At 41.4% G+C, this 14,587-nt stretch overlaps 1 protein-coding gene across 1 annotated transcript in view; it reads left to right on the top strand.

Moving 5' to 3' along the window:
* The first annotated feature begins 330 nt into the window (after positions 1 to 330).
* Positions 331 to 14,587, top strand: part of LOC120567649 (cholecystokinin receptor-like) — a 32,722-nt gene continuing 18,465 nt past the window's right edge. Inside the window, exon 1 of the mRNA XM_039814595.1 lies at positions 331 to 433. The gene's annotated coding sequence lies outside the window, so the exon portion shown is untranslated. The remainder of the gene's footprint in view (positions 434 to 14,587) is intronic.

The following is a 14,587-nucleotide window of genomic DNA, read 5'->3' as shown; positions in this document are numbered from 1 at the left end:
TATTCAATTCTAAGATCTGTCTTTGCACAGAAACAAAGTCACAGTCAATAATAAATCACAAGTGACTTACATTAAATCAGCTTTAGAGTCACAGTTAGTGTTAAAATTGATGCCTAGTCCAAAGAAATGTTGAAGATAGTCTTGACAGTTAAGGGATGAACACAAAATTGATTTACAAATTCAACATCATTGGAAAATTGAACCAAAAAATAAAGAAGGCTGGAGCTACAAGTCCTGCCATTGGTTTTACATTATTCCACTGACCTACAGGTGGAGGAAATGTGTGACGAAATGCAGCAGTGCGCCAGCAAAGGCAGTGAAGAAGAAGACTGCAGGTTTCAAACTTTTAAGCAAGATCAACTTGGCAACTGTTTAATGAGGAAGGAAATCCATTCAACACGTTTGCTGACCTCAATTCCAACAGTGTGTTTTGGTGAGTAACACTGAATGTAAACATAACTTTTGTTTGTTAGTCAGTGGTTAGATATATTATTTGTGTATGCGTACTGGTATGTCATGTCTGCTCGGCGTAGCAGTCCTGTATTTTGCATTCTTATTGGCCACTTCAGAGAGGTGGCAACACATGGTACCACCTCAAATATTTGAGCCCTCCGGAAGAATAAATGGAACAACATTGGTGTTTGAGAAACAAGCATCAAGTGTGCAAAAGTACTTTTTACAACACAAAATTCCAGCATAACTCAATATAAAGGATTTCATTAAATACATTGACAGGAGTTGGTCCCAGCACTATAAAAACTGCTTTGAAAGAAACATTTTAACATCCACTAGTGCCACGTTATTAATAATCAGGGCAGTATTTGGAGACCTTAAACACTTGCATTGTTTCTTACATTCTTCTACAACCGAAGACTTGAGTTGTACCTTGGATGACTGGGCCCAAAAGATGTCATGTCATGTGTAGGAATATTCTATATTTTCTATATACTACATGTATCACGTGAAAATGTTTTGTTTCTTCCATGTATCGTCTTTGTAGCCACAACCTGATATAACTTATTCCTTTGACATATTACTTCATTACAAAGAACACACACTAGTTTATTTGTCAGTCCAACATATATTGTCCTGCTGCTGTAGATATCGCATATCAATCCGTGGCTTAAAACAATATTCCCAAACAATTTACTCCTGTTTCATTAAAGTGTGCTTAAAAATCACAGTGCCCAGCTGTTTTAGGAAATTATTTAGTCCTTTTTAATCCTTTATACAATATATTTGTGAGTTATTATTCAAAGTTATACATCTTCTGTAGGACTAAATGGGCTTAGGGCTGACTTCCATAGGCAGGTTGTGGAGGTATTGAGAAACGGACTAATGGACCGTTGATTTTTTGATTTGTTGACTGTAACAAAAATATAGAAAAACGTCATCTTTATCCTTTTTTAAAAAGAGCTCTGCTCAGTGTTCGCAGTGCAACTGGAACCAATTAGAAAGACATTTTAAAACTGCACAGTCCGCTGCTCCATGACACCAAATAATCATCAGATTTAAAAAAATACCTTTTTGTCATAATGAATCCTAATAACTATTTAATCCTGAAAACTAACAGTGACAATCAGTGAATTCAGCGGTTCATCAAGTAATTAGCCGTCCTGTTTCCACTCTACTGAGACCTCTCACAGCCCTGCTGAAGCCGCCCTCTTAAAGGGGTGATAGAATGATTAGGGTGGGGGTGTGGCCTTGACCAACTGCCACTTTGCTCGTTTGCAAGCCATGATGTCTCTCTCTCATGGGTGGGCCAAATTCTCTGGGCGGGCAAAGCAGAGAAAGGGGAGGTAACCTTGCTCCTTATGACCTCATAAGGAGAAGATTCCAGATCGGCCCATCTGAGCTTTCATTTTCTCAAAGGCAGAGCAGGATACCCAGGGCTCGGTTTCCACCTATCGCCATTTCTAGCCACTGGGGGACCATAGGCAGGCTGGGGGAACTCATATTAATGTTAAAAAAAACTCATAAAGTGAAATTTTCATGCCATGGGACCTTTAAAGTTACCGATAGACTTTCAAAGACACACACACACACAGACACACCGCTGCCTGCAGCACACACTGACACACACACACACACACACACACACACACAAACACACACAAACACACACCCACCCACCCACCCACCCACCCACACACACACACACACCGAGCGGTCTTTGACTTCCAAACTGCAGCGGGCTGCTCTACGGCCGCTGCCAGCGGTCAGGAAGCCCGCAGCGAGCTGCCCGGTCTTTGACTTCGAAATGTGCGGCAGGCTGCCCCGCGGTCGGGAAGCCCACGGCCGCTGCCTGTTTTGGAAGTCTATCGGTAACGTTAACAGACAGTGTGTGTCTAATGATGCCCGCTGCTGCGGCCCACCGTACGGGTTGAGCAGAGGCTGCACAGTTTGGCCCCCTACTGGCCAGCCGGGAAAAGTCCAGACTCTCCCACTCCGCTACTAAGTGTATATCAGGGAACATGCCTACCACACTCGCAGTTACCCGGTAACTAGACCACCAACTACGCTGACCTGATGGAGCTCATGGTGCTCTGTAGCCCGCGATGAAATGTGAAAAATGTGTCAGCATTCCCTGTACAGCCTGGAACACTGCATTTACGACCGTGGTTCGTTTTCAATATCCTTGAAAAACTTCCAAACTTTCTTCTTTGTAATTCCCGTGGAGGTGCACACAACTAGTGTGTCAGATCTGTGCCAGCTACATTTAGAACACCAGCTGGTCTCAGAACAGTGGGTCTGTAGCTATGTAAATTTTGGGGCGTGACAAAGGTAGAGACCAGAGCCAAATAAGGTACAGCCACCGAGTTGACGTCAACTATTAGCTTCGTTGAGATTTGCCTGTTTTCAGAGTTTCAAATTGTGAGATTTGCAGAGGAAAGGGGTGTCAATGGGACTTTGAGGTTCTATGTATGTCCTATTTACCCACCGAACTGTCGTTATTCAACTATGACAAGGTCAACTTTGCATTATATCACCCCTTTAAAAGAAAATGAGGTAAAGCCACATTTGGGAAGAAAACCCATGTTATGTCCTCACAAGCATAGCCGAACATGAACATGTTTGTGTCTGCTGTGTGAGCGATAACAACACTTCAGATATGGCAACGCATGAATCTGTCAGGATGAATGGAGCCGACACCTTTCAGTTTGTGTGAATGTGATAGTGACAGCCACAAAGTCTTATCTTATCAGCGAGGTACAAGCAGGCCTGCAGCAGAAGTGTGTGGCATCAGTCCGACACCTGCAAATCTCCACTCACACACACTGCCAGTTACATCCTCGTTAAGGACCGACTCCCACATATAACACATACACACACCTTGCATGCATACATACTCCTGCTATTCATCTAAAGTTTTATTTAATCTTTACACACCGAGCCATGTGTTCTACTCTATTTCTCTCTTTCTACTCTGTTCTACCCCTACCATGCCAGGAGTTTACAATAGAAGGAGGTACACAACTGATTTACTTCCTAAGTAATGCTACATGAAAAATCTATTTTTTGAACATCAAATGGTCAGCGTAGATCACATTTGTTGATCGTGGAAGGATATTCAAAGTTAAAGGTCTCTTAATTTGAGAATGGCAACAAGTCCTTCAGGCTGTAATTTCATGACAGCTACCATACATTGTGTTTTTTACGGAGAGTAAAGTGTGATAAAGGCCTTTAAATGACATGTATCGTGGTGGAAAAAACAAATCTCAAAACATCAGTTGAAAATTCTTAAAGAAAGAGTTTGACATTTTGGGAAATATGCTCTTGGCTTTCTGTATTTTGTTACATGAAAAGATCAGTATCACTCTCACGTCTGGTAAATATGAAGCTGGAGCCAGGAGACAGTTAGCTTAGCTTAGCATAAAGACTGGAAACAGGGGAAAACCTACCCTGGCTCTGTCCAAAGGGCCTCAAAAGCTCACAAATCAACATGCTGCAATAGTTTCCCTAAACAAATGTAGTTAGACAAACCCAGTCACTCACTGTCACCTCCTGCACTTCAATACTTGCACTTATCTGATCATTGCTCTTTTACTGTTTTTATTCTGTTTTATATGTCCTGTAAGGATTATTTATTGTATGCACCCAGTGGAGTAGCGCTCCTAATTTTGCTGTGTTGTAAAGTACAATGACAATAAAGGCATTCAATACAATTTGTATCCTTTTGTGTAATCCATAAAAACCATTGTGTCAAAACAAAACATTGTCATTTTTTTGGGGCTTTACGTATGTATTGGCCGGGACAGTAACTTTCTGGAACCTTGTTGTCACCATGGGGCAGATTTATTTATCTTTTGTTTCAAGCCCGCTTCCAGTCTTTTTGCTAACCAGCTGCTGGCTGTAGCTCTATATCTAACGCAGAGTGTTAATAATCTTCTCATCTATCTCCTGGTAAGGAAGCAAATAAGCACATTCCTTTAAACCCCTCTTCCTTTAAACATAAAACCTTGCAACATAACCCATAATTCTCTGCTGTATATCCATATGCTCAGTATGTGCCAAATAGTCATCATTTTGTAAACTATTGCTAAACACACTGCTTCTATAGCCCTTCATGTCATGCTATCAGCCTTCTTGAGGCCCTGAAGCTCAACTAGAAGCTTTTTATTTAGCAATTCAAACGTGTAAATACTAAGTATAAGAGTGGAAAAGTAGTTTGAGGAGTTTCTATTGATTAGTTGTTTTGAAAGTATGACCATATTTCATCCTTTGTTCCTCATGAAGGAGCAAACTGCCCTCTTTTTATAGCCACCTTATAAACTGTACAAAGGGTGAGTGATTGTTACTCAGAGAGGAGAATCACTCATTTGAAACATTTGAAGCCTACTAGCTCCCTTTCAGCCCCCCATTTAAAAGTAAACTTAAAGAACGTCTATATTCTTTATTGATTTATGATTACATATTACATTGACATGATTACATTGAGTCCAGATCCTAATAAAGTCCAGATCCTAATAAAATACTTCAAATGGCAACATGTTTTTATTTATGTAACTGGTAACTATTTTTAACTACAATATTGCCGGATAAAAGATTATTTGCACTGAAGTGTGTGTGTGTGTGTGTGTGTGTGTGTTTGTGTGTGTGTGTGTGTGTGTGTGTATGTGTGTTCTGAGCCCATCAAATCAAGTATAAGTGATACCAAAATAAAACAGTGTCACAATGAGTCATAGTGTGAGAACAGTTCTTACACACACACACACACACACACACACACACACACACACACACACACACACACACACACACACACACACACACACACACACACACACACACACACACACAGTAGCTGGCCTTACAGTGCAACACTTTCCACTAACACTGATAAACAAACAACCCTAGGGACACATAGAATCATTTTTAGTACTGATTTAGCACTGACTATCTGTGGATTTTCACATGCATATAAATGTATGTATGTGTGTTTGCATGCTATGTGTGTCCAAGAAAAGTTCCCCCTAAAAAACCCTTGTCTAAGACAGAGAGCCCTCCAAATGAAGCCATCTATGGTTTTAATTCCCCTTAGGACTCAAACATGGCAAGAGGAATCAGAGGAAACTAATCAAAGGATGACTTTAGGCTCCAGCCCAGATCTACAGGCCATCTCTGGTCAGATTAAACTAATCCACGCTGACCCTGAGACCATATCTGGAGTTTGTTTCAGGCACTTTAAAGTCCAGTAGACAAAAGCTGCTCCAATCCTCTGAAATACTTTGAGTGTTTTTTTATTTGAGCTGGCCTTAGAGAGCAACATGGTATTCCCAGCAGACTTCTTTAAGTCAGAGCTGAAGACAAGCTCAACATATCGGTCTACTGTACAAGACAAGAAGTGCTATTTGTACAGCATTTCTGTTGAATTGACCCAGATTTGGTGACTCAACTACAACAACAATCATACAATGCTTAGTAGCACATAATCTGTCACATATTGTAATTGTGACCTAAGTGGCTGGTGACTACAGAAAGTGTCACAGAATAATTTATTTGACCATTCTTGCGAAATATGTGATGCTGGAAGTTTGGAAACACAGTGACAACTAGAGTCCTTGGTTGCTAATCAGACAGTAAGTTAAGATAATTCAAAGGAATGTATTAGTACCATTCCATTCCTTTCTCACAACTGACTGCAAAACATATTGCATCTCTTTTCTGAATCTTAATTCTCCAGCAGAGCAGGGGTATATTTAAGTGGGCACTTTCCTCCATTTTGGACTCTCTGGTTCTCTGTTCCCTCAAAGGTCAGCACTGTCAAGATGCGTTGCAGTTGGTCAATGGCACAAATTCACGTGTCAAAACTGCCCGAAAGTTGAACTCTATAAGAAAACTGAACACTAATTTAGTTAATTTAATTTAATAGAATTCTGTCTGAAATGTTGCTGTTAAATGCATGTTATACTGAACCCTAAAGGCCTCAGTGTGCTATAAATAAAGTTTTCTAACAGTGTCTATAACCTCCTGTCAAAGGAATCTCATGCTTGATTATTACTTAATTTCATTGTACCCATTTCTACGATTCATCCCACCTCTTTGCCTTTAGATGTGGTTGGACGACACGTCGCACAAGCTTGTTCGTTTAAAGGCCCTGACGCACCAACCCGATTATCGGCCGTCAGACAGTCTGGCGAGGTCAGTGACTCGAGTCTGTTCCGTGCCGTCGTCAGTTGAAGGAGCCGTCGGCCTTCATTTGGGCCGATTTGACATGTTGAATTGGAAGGTGGGCAGTCGGACTCAATGACCAATCTGATTGGTGGAGTGCTAACCCGGAAATGACGAGCGGGATGTGACCTTTGTTGAAATGTTTTCAGAAACACATTTCGGTGAACTATTTTTCATAAAATATGAGATCGAATGAGCCGCCATGATGGTCTGGCTTTGAAATTGCGGAGAAGCCAGACCCACGTGACGCGGTCGTCCAATCAGCTGCCAGTTTTCATTTTATGGGCGACAATACAGATTAGCGCTGCCTGCTGTATACGTCTCGCGCACGCGCAGAACGTACGCTCAAGTCGGCTTCGCTTTGGTGTGTTCCCGAGGCACTTTTTTGGCCAACTCGGGGAGGCAGTCAGTCCGACTTCCTTTTCTGCCGAAGGTCGGCCGTCGGGTTGGTGTGTCAGAGCCTTAAAGCATCCTGAGACTTTGGACTCCTAAATGATTCATTACTTAACTTGAATCCATCACCTAAATAATACAGAGATATTTAGCATGCAAGAAACATCCTGTCACTGTGTTAACAAACGGACAATAACTGCTCATGTCCGATTAATGTCACTGTATCAAATCAAATGCATAAGGAACAGCACATGAGACCGATGTTCTCATTATTAGATAGGTGGTGTGATAGGTTCAGATACAATAGTTGTGCTCTTGCATTATTGTCCACTGGGTATGCACTTAAGTCATTCTTTGTTGCAAGTATTATTTATCTTGATTCACTTGCAGCCAAACTGGACCTTAATCCACTGTTTGTATTAATTTCTGTCACTTGCAGTTCTCAGACATTTCCATAAAAATGTACCGGGGCACAGTTCTAACACACAAGTCAGTTTGGTATGTTTTGGAGCTTGTACACAGCTGCTTCACACATGTAGAGTAGAGCAGTTGTTATCCACTAGATGATGCTGTTGCCTGTGTCTGTAGCATGTCACATTCATGTATTTGTTTAGTTCCTACACACACACACACACACACACACACACACACACACACACACACACACACACACACACACATACACAGTGCAAACGCACACACTGCACAGACAAATGAATGTATGTGAGGACATTTGTTACTCTTAACAGAGTGACAGCTGATGGTTCACACGGCTGAGATGGGTTGGTAATCAATCATGTAGCTCATAAGTCTTCCAGTCTTCTGAAATAGATGGGGACTCATCGAAAAGAATCATTCTATGGTGCCATGGGAAATTACACTGTCAGTCTGTATGTCCTGCCTCCTCCTCCTCTTCCACAAACATACATGCATGCACATCCATATACGCCTCGCTCCATCCTCCCTCCATCTCTTTCTTTTTTTTTTTTTTTGCTTTCCCCGGGTTTTTTTTGTGTGGGTGTTCGTGCAGTGACGGGGGGGGGGAAAATGGGGATGGAAAAACCTTTAGTATAAAAAAAAAAAAAACTTTTTCTTTCTTTTTTTTTTTAATACACTCCTCTTTTTGTTTTTGAGATTGTCTCCCCAAAAAAAAGCGGGAAAAAAAAAAAAAAAAAAAAAACAACCAAAAAAAAAAGAAAAAAAGAGGCCCCTCCTTTTTTTTTTTTTTTCTTACCCCTCTTTTTTTTTTTTTTTTTTTTTTTTTTAAACTGTGGTGTGAAAAGAGGGGGAAAAAATATCACATATAAAAAAAAAAAAAAAAAAGGCGTGTGCTTTTCCTATGACGTCAGTAACTTGTCTTATGTACTATAGGACAGGATGAGGTGTAGAGTTCAGAGAGGAGTAAGAGCGGAATAATAAGCTCCTTGTTTACTACCCTCATTATTGTACAGCAGGTGTCCGCACAGCTTGAAAAAGGACAGTGATGCCTATAAATGATTCACTTTGGTGAATGGCATGGGATCCTTTTAGTTTTAAGTATGTTTTATTTATAGTAGCTTCCGTTCAAATCAATGTATTCATATATTCACTTTATCACCAGGTCTACATGTAGGACATGATCAGATATGATAGAAATACTGTATGTACTAAGTAACACTTGAAATGGTACATGAATGAAAAAAAATCTTCTGAACCAGTTACAATAAAAATGGCCCGAAGAGATGCTGTGGGTATACGAGATACAGAAATCTCATAGCTTTCAGTTTTTGGTGTTTGGAAAGAATTGGATGGCAAAAAGAAGAGCCGAATGAAAGGAGAAAGAAGACAGACAATCGAGTCCATTGGGATTCCCTGTCACAGAATCTGGTATCAGATTTGTTTTGAGTCCCCTCTCTGTCAAAATCTAAGACATCTAAGATCCATACGAGGCATCCCTCCTCAGTTCCTCTTTCTCTGGTTTCTGACTTCAATTTCCGGTTAAAGGTTTTTTTCTGGGAACTTTTTGTTATCTGAATGGAGCATCTTGGCAGGCTTTCAAACTGAAAACAGCCCTGCGTTAAAACAACCCAAGGGGCTGAGTTGGTGAGGGTCTGTTGCTTTAGACACTGGTGAAACAATCACATATGATCCAGGAACTCCACTTTGGATAGTCCATGAATTTCAAGTTTACTTAGATGCCATATAACTGGACAACTATTTGTAATTCTGTCACACACGATTTTACTCTGGAAAGTTATCATGGCGGCAACTATTTTACCTTTTGTTTTGTTTTCAGCTGTAGACAGGAAAGGGGGGAGAGAGAAAGAGAGAGAGAGAGAGAGAGAGAGAGAGTGAGGGGGAAGACATGCAGCAGGTCACTCTTGAACCCTTAGCCACTGCGTCAAGGACTGAGCCTCTGCATATGGGTGCCTGCTGTACCAGGTGAGCTACCTCAGACCACGTCCTATTTCTGTTGGTTGAACTGAACTCAAATTGGGGCCACAGAATGAGATAGGGTGATATAAATCATGATGAGAGGAGGATGTGAAAGGTTGCTTGAGTTTTATAGCTGCTGATATAATGAGCGACTCTGCTGTAGGGAGAAAGAGGAAGGCCAAACTGAGGGATGAGCAGGTTACAACAGTGCAGGTACAGCAAAGCGTGCATGCCTGCCATACAATGCTTGACTACGGACTAGATGTATGAGAATCAATCTTTTAACGGCAGCCGCAGGGTTTCGAATCTGATACGAGCAGCTCTGTCATCTCACGTTTGTGGTCTCTCCTTTTCTTGTAGCTCCGAGTGCAAAAGCTGTCAGTTCACTACACCTTCATATCAATTCCAGAGGAAAAATGATTTAAACATGAATTCTTCTCAGTTGTAGTCCAATAAGGGACAAGCAAGAAGTAATCCAAGAGTCATACCCTCTCACACTCTCAGAAACACACCCACGCGCACATAAAAGCGGAGAAACAACGGTGACTTTAGAAGAAATTAAATATTTATGATTCAAAGCAAAGGGTTGAAACAGAGGATTTGCCGGATGAGCCGGGCATTGAGTAACTGCACTTCATTTCAAAAAGCATCCATTTCCTTTGTAACCTGTACAAAAACACACAAACACACACACACACACACATGCACACGTGGTCATACTCGGACTGACACATCCAGCAGTCCACGAAGGTTGACGTGCAGGAAATTGGATTTCGTGATGGGATGGCAGGACAGGTCACTTTGCTTGTTCATGAGTTAGAAAATTAGCTAGCAAAATGTGCGTTGCTGAGCAACTACAAAATGTAAATCTCAACACATAAAGGCATACTGTATAACTAGCATTGCCTTTTATAAATGAGCAGAATCCCATTCAGCAGTTTTGAAGACAGCTAAGCCCTGCGGCAGAGCTACCTTGAGTTTTGCATGCCTTTCAGATGTTGGGTCTCGCTTGTGTGCTCTAAGATCAGTCAGTTTCAGCTTTGACCTTGTTTATCTGCAACCTTTCAATGCAACACCCATATGCTATCTGTGAAGGAGCCTGAGAATGACTTGTGATGGATATTGCTCAACCTTTCTTGATGATTAGTTCCCAACCAGCTTCTTTGTGTTTTTTTTTTTGGACGCTTTTGGTTTGATTGTTTGATTGTAGAACAAACAGTTCTAGTTTTATTTAGCAGTCTGATAACATGAAATAGTACAACACAGAACATCTTGGTGATAATATCAACCACAGAACCCCACCACCCACCCACCCACGAACCTCTTTGGGAAACGAAAAGAGATAAGTAAATAAGAATAAAAACCAAGATCAGTAATCAAAAAAAATGTAAGAAAAATACATATGCCTTTATCTTTGTTATCACTGTTTTTACACTATTGTTCTGAATATTATTCCCAATTTGATACAGGTGATCTAAACAGCATATTCCGGTTGGATATTCCGAATGAGGCCTTTTTCCGAATATAGCATTTTCAGATTAAGACGTGAGATATTCGAGTATTATTCGGGTTTTAGAGGCATTCTTTCAGCCCAGTTTACGGCCTCCTGCCTGTTTATGGTATGGTCAGCTCTGTGTGCTACTATGGTTGCTGTAACCAACCAGCCAACAGTTTGGAAGGCTTTAGACCCGATAAGTAGGAGAAACACAGCTACTTTTAAACATTATCAAAGACTTGGATATCAACAGGTTTTTGGATACGCGCACACTTCCAGTGTTCGAACTATACCGTGGCCTTCGGGGGAGCCCACTTTTTTTCCACGCGGGGGGGGGGTCGTGCGCTTGCAACTTACAATGACTTACAAAGATACATAACAGCTACAAGTGTATGCACTACAGGATTTACCCTATCATACTTTATCGACAGGAATAGATAGGGCAAACAGCCAGCCACAAATATATAAACAAAGCATCAGGCTGTTTTTGAGATTTCACATGAACAACGGTGAAAGTTACTCAGGCTACCGAAGAATACCAGAATTCCTCCGTTCAATTAGACCATAGCGACGCACCCCAAGCTTCCATCCTTAACAAACAGCCATGTATATCGGCTGTTCCAGGCTCTCCACTGCCGGCTGTTCCAATTTAACGGGAGAGAGGAGCGAGAGGGGTTAGGATCATCTTCAGCCAGAGAGGACATTATTTCTTCAGCTTCTTCTTGGAGGTGTGCTAAGTGGGCTTGCAGCAGGTGAATTAGTCGTGCTATTAACATCATCGCTACACAGTTTCTTAGTAAAACCAAAATTAATTATACTGCCTTGTTTTTTTTTTGCCATGGCTATATGATGCTTACTGCCGAATGGATTTCAAGGACTTGCGCACCGATTAATGGCCTCCAATGTTTATATTTTTTCTACGAATCTTTGAGTTAACACGTACTAAACATGAGTTGGATTTGCACCGCAGCGCCGCCACGCCTTGATGCTCATAACAAGAATAGCATGTATAGTTTTCTTTATTGAAGTGAATTGGGTTTAAATCACCATCACGCATGGATTCATTTTTGAAGTTTTACACATTATAATCCACGATGATCACATTACACAAAACTGAAATTGCACGTCAAAATGACACATTGTCAATATTTTTAGAGACCCCCCAAAATTTCACAAATCACGTTTTCAGGGGAGCCCATGTCTTATTAAGGGGAGCCGAGCTCCCCCTAGCTCCCCCGTAGTTCGCACCCTGCACACTTCCCTACGCTGACCTTTTCAAGAAGCTGGTTGAAGGAATGAAAGAGGGACGCTGTGTTCGCACGGTCCAACAAGTCCGCCACCGCTGGAAAACCTCGTAATTTTGCATGGCTACATGTAAACGGGAATATTATTTAATTTAGCTCTGGGGAGTTTATTCCCCGGAGTCCTAATGTTTTTTTCGCCCAGCAGTTTTCCTTGGATTAGGGTGGCATCTAAATCATGATTGCAGCTGTTGCCGTGGTCCTGCTCCGCGCCCTGCTATGCCCTGCTATGCCCTGCTATGCCCTGCAGTGCCATGCTACGCCATGAACTATTACTATTACTATTTCTAGTCATAGAAATGACTAGAAATATTATGACTATTATAGCCACTGTTCTGTTTTTCCTCACCACTGTCACACTAAATGCTTGCTCTTGGGGGAATAACTGGAATTGTTGGGTATTTGTATATTATAGAATGTGGTCTAGACCTACTCTATCTGTAAAGTGTCTTGAGATAACTCTTGTTAGGATTTGATGCTATAAATAAAATTCAATTGAATTAGCCATGTAAACAGCTTAGTCAGAATATCATCTTTTTTGGAATAAGGGCAAAACACGGAATATTATGTGCATGTAAACGTAGTCACCGTAGAGACTGAAGAACTTAAAACTGAAATGATGACACTAATCTGTCAAAATGTCTGCTTCACTTGCATTTATTCTTGCCCATTCTGCCTCTCTTTCCCTCCTTTCAGCCACTTTGCCACTTCCCAAGGCCCCTTCATCCACCAGATGTCCTCAGACTTTTTCACCTGTCCCGGTCACCTCCTGCCCCGTGCTAAAAGTCACGAGGGAAACAGAACAGGAATAAGCTGTTATATGGATTCTTTTTTTTTTGTAAGGCACTTGTTTTCTTTAATAGGTGTTGTTTTTACCTTCTAATGGTTTAGAACAGGGATCTTTAACAGGGGGTCCGGGACCCCTAGGGGGTCCTCAGAGTCAATGCAGGGGGGGGCATCCAAATTATTGTTAAATAAAAAAAATTGTTACATTTTTGAAAGTTTTTTCAAAAATTAAAAAGTCTTAACATGTGTCCAACATATTATTAGCAAATATAACTCCTCCAGGTAGTCACTAAGGCCATCCACAGATACAGTGAATCCTAAGGATTCACTGTATCTGTTATTCTATTCTATTGTTAATCTGCTATTCACTGCGCCACATGTATGTTTAACATTAAAACATGATTGATAAAATCATGCTAACCATTATTAGGCCTATTTCATAGCTTAGGATTCTATGCAAAAAGGTATGTATAAAGGCTTTTTGCAGTCCTACACGTTATTGTAGGCCCAGTTTAATATGCAACTTCATTTTATACAATATGTAGTAGGGGGGTCCCTGCTCCGTCTCTCTTTCAGTTAAGGGGTCCTTGGCTTAAAAAAACACTGAAGACCCTCGGTTTAGAATTTAAGTTTGCATTCACTGTGGTGTAAAGTGCTGGAAAAGTGTGTAAGACGAGTAAAAGAAATGGTTTTGTTGAGGTGTAAAAGGTCACTATTAGGCAGGCAGATCAGGGAAAGAAACTGTGGGTACGTCCCATAGCCCTTAAATTGCATCCCCGACTCCTCCACTTGCCTCCCTTCCTCGCGTTTCTGCCGGGCCTCCTCTGTGGGAGGGACTAAGACGCGAGGAAATCATCGGAGAAGAGAAGAAATGAGCAAATGTGTTTTAGAGGGATGAAACGTCCTTTCCTCTTAAGCGTCACATTAATTCGTCAGCTGTATGGGCAGAGTTAGCAACTCCATCAGCTGCACGCTCCCGGGCTGCTCTGTTTCCTCCGGCTAAGCTGGCCTCGTATTATTCCTGTCGCTCCCGAAAATCCCTCCTCGATGATCCCTCCTCGGTCCTCGGGGCAAAAATAAGAGCTTTGAGACGGCCTTCACCAAGGAGGGACAGAACAACTTCTGGTTCAGCTGAGGACCAAGGAGTCAAGGAGCTATCAAATAAGGGGCATGAGATGTGTGTGTGTGTGTGCGTGCGTGTGTGTGTAGGGGGTTAGCGATGCCTCTGGAAATTGATTGTCTCCATACACACTTCCTGATGGCAGAGATGGTACGTTAATCGCTTTCACAAGATCCAATTAATAGCAGAAATTAGATCATTTTGTGTGCATGTGCATACTGTATATATGTATGTTTGTGCACGTGTGTTTGTAGAACATGATTTATATATGCCTTCAGCAGGGATCCCAGCATTACCACAAGCAGAGAAGCTCTAATGATTTATGATAATCCCTTTCCTTAAAGGAAGTACAACATTTAATATGATGTCAGAAAGGGAAAAGGAAAGAAACAGAGAGAGAGAGAA

The sequence above is a fragment of the Perca fluviatilis genome, chromosome 1, assembly GCF_010015445.1.
Source record: "Perca fluviatilis chromosome 1, GENO_Pfluv_1.0, whole genome shotgun sequence".
Lineage (NCBI taxonomy): Eukaryota > Metazoa > Chordata > Actinopteri > Perciformes > Percidae > Perca > Perca fluviatilis.
This window is presented reverse-complemented; position numbering and strand designations above follow the sequence as displayed.